Here is a 3,081-nt window from a genome sequence, read left to right on the forward strand (position 1 = left end):
TGAAATGCTCCCAAAAATGGCACTACAACATGTAAAAATATAATATAAGCTCTGGCGGACTTGGTTCTATGGTAGGTCTTAAAGGATTAAAGGGTTAAAAGATATCCATCTTGTATATATTTAGCACATGTGTATATATTTAGCACATCTGTATATTTGTTCACAGTAGATCTGTATATCTGCCCATCTGTATAGCAATATAGAACATCTGTATGCTAAACAGATCATCTGTATATCTGTACGTATGTATACAACAGTACATCTGTACATTCGTCTGTTGTTCATCTGTAAATTACCATCAGATGTTTTGTTGTCTTGTAAAAATATCTCGTGCACTTCTTTGAGATGTGCTGTTGACTTAAAACATGCAGGCTTCTAACTCTGTGAATGTGCTGCACTTTTGATTAGTCTGAGTATTTAGCTCTACTGATCATGTGTGTAGAACATCTGACTATTGTTGAATAATAGAGTACTGCCCATGCACAGGACTCAGTTCCCATCCCAGGGGTCAAGCTGCTTGCTTGTAATGTCTCCTCAAGTAACATACAGTAAAAGCTTACAAGGAAACACAAATCCAGCGTCTTTACTTAACTCAAAAGCAAAGCAATTGAAATGTGCCAAATATTCAAGCAAACTGATCAACAAACAAAAGCTCTAGCAGCTCCAAAACAAACAACAGCAAAGATGGATAATTTGCATCACAAAATGAAGAAAAGACAACTAAAGAAATTCAAGACAAAGTCAGGCAATGGACAGTGTGCAACACAATCAGAACAGAGTCCTGCACATGCAATAACTAATTGCAACAACAGTGGCGGCAGCCATGAGGCAAAAAGAGATAAATGCCCAGCATATGTTAAGCAATGGCATAAATGCTAAAAATGAAATCACTTCCAGAAATGCGGTGAGTCATCACAAACAAGGGGATTTAAAAAGAGATTCTTAAACCCATTGAGATGCAAGCGCCCAGCAGCGATAAGGAAGTGTTCTTTGTGATTGTGGTTAGTCTGGACACTGTAAATCCCTGTTTTCTGCATAGGAATTACATATTCACTACTGTGCATGTCAATGGAAAACCAATTGTGCTCAAAGTGGATACCGGCACTAAATGTAATGTCACGCCAGCTGACCTTTTTGCACAACTGAAACAAGATGGAAAACTCCTGCTATCACAGAAAACCAAACTGGTGACATATGGAGGTGAGAAAAGTCAAACAGCTGGCACAGCTACAGTACATTCTTGGGCCAGTCTGCAGGCAAGAAATACCTCCTACAATTCTTTGTAGTGAAACGAGACGTACAACCTCTACTCAGCCTACCAGACTGTCTCCGCTTAGACTTAATCCTATTGAACAAAGAAATCCACCATGTAGCCATAGATGAGGAAAATAACTTTTTAGAACAGATCTTCTCAAGTATTCTGATCTCTTTGAAGATAAACTTGGTACACAGCAAATTCAAAAGTGTTAAATGTTTTGGTGTTAATAGTCTTCTTGCAAAAGTAGAGTTAATTTTACTCTAAGCAGAGTCACATTCTTTTAATGTAACTCTGAGGTGTAAAATGATAGTAGTTAAAATCGAGTGTTAAAAATGAGTGTTTCTCTGTCAAATCTGGAGGTGTTACAATGGAAACATTAACTCTTGACCTCTTAACTCTGAACTCCTACAGGGGCTATGACACCAATAGAGTAAATTCACAGACTCCGCCCCCAGCACGGCTCCAATCGAAGCTGAAGTGAAGCCGTTTCAGAACATTTTGCTCTACATATTTAAGTTGTTTGCCATGCTTGGTAAGTCATTTTTTCAAAGATTGTTTCAATTGTTATTAGCTTTTACTTCTGTGGCTCTTTGGAGTTGAGACAAAGCTGTGTGAAAGGCATTAGCCATGTTGCTCACTGATAGCATAATATTCTGTTTTAGCTAGCTGAAAGGTATTGTTTGCAGGCAAATACCACAGCCTTGAAAAAAAGCTTGCATGTGAATTTTCAGTCAAACTTTTGGTCAAATACGCCTAAAACAATGTCTAGAATGTGAAATGTTGGTATAATGGTGCTACTTGAAGCCTGAAAACGATCGCCCATAAAAAAAACGATCAAACAGCAGTAGCAGACGTCCTGACTGGATTCTACGTTAGCATAGATCCCTCCAGAGTTTTGTGCACACGGTTTAGGTAAAAATGAAAAAGGTTGAGGTTTTACATTTAGTTCAGTATTACCTGTTGCCTGTGTCTTTGTCTTTTGGGAAAATACTTTACACAAGTAATGGCTCAAAGAGGATTTCTTTTTTTTTTACTGTGCTGCAATTGTTTACTGGATTATTTGTGCTATTAATTAGTGTCAACTAATTTTTATTCAATCTCCGCACAGGATATGCTTGTGAAGATGGAATATGGGGGAGAGCAGAAGTGCGTTGAAGTTCCACAAAGTGATGAATGAAGGACATGCATATTGTATTGAAGAAATAAGTGATGAGAATGCTGTTATTTGCATTTACCATGTCAGACCTTTTGATAAACAAAATTCTAATGAAAGTGAGAACATGTATACTGTTACATCTTTCAGAAAATGTTTTGAAATTGTGGTGCACAGTTCAGAATAAATGTTTTTCAAAAACCATTGCATCTTTTTAGTAAATGTTTATTTCCAAAAGAAATTTCTAGAAGTTCAGAACAGTAAAATTCCCGCTTTTTAGAATGAATTAGAAGATAACTCTTACGTAGTTAAACTAAAATACTCTTTGTGTCATGGTCCTGGGTCATGCGACCCAGTGTTTTGTGTTTAACCTATTTTGATGATTATCATTTATTGTTTGTTTAGGTTCACTAGGTAGTCCAGCCAGTTGTATATGTTACCCTCGTATCAAGCCTCCCTTGCTCTTCGTGTGTTTATGTCTGTGTGTCTTGTATTGTCAAGTTCATGCTGTCGCGTCTGTCACCTCCCCCTGTACTACGCCTCCCCGGTTCATGTGTCATGTCTAATCTCCATGTTTCCTGTTTTACTTTGAAGGCCTGCATTCACTGTCAGTGTATTCAGTCTCACTCCTCCTGTCCTGTCGTTAAGTTCATGTGTGTCAGCTGTGTTC

General features: G+C 37.8%; 1 long non-coding RNA gene across 1 annotated transcript; it reads left to right on the plus strand.

Annotated features, from left to right (window-relative positions):
* Positions 1 to 1,483: 1,483 nt before the first annotated feature.
* On the plus strand, positions 1,484 to 2,615 carry LOC308400023. Its single transcript, XR_013972298.1, has 2 exons — positions 1,484 to 1,790; positions 2,367 to 2,615. It is a non-coding gene; the product is annotated as an uncharacterized lncRNA (long non-coding RNA).
* The last annotated feature ends 466 nt before the right edge of the window (positions 2,616 to 3,081 follow it).

This window comes from Rhamphochromis sp. 'chilingali' (genome assembly GCF_963969265.1).
Source record: "Rhamphochromis sp. 'chilingali' genome assembly, chromosome: 7".
Taxonomy (NCBI): Eukaryota; Metazoa; Chordata; class Actinopteri; order Cichliformes; family Cichlidae; genus Rhamphochromis; species Rhamphochromis sp. 'chilingali'.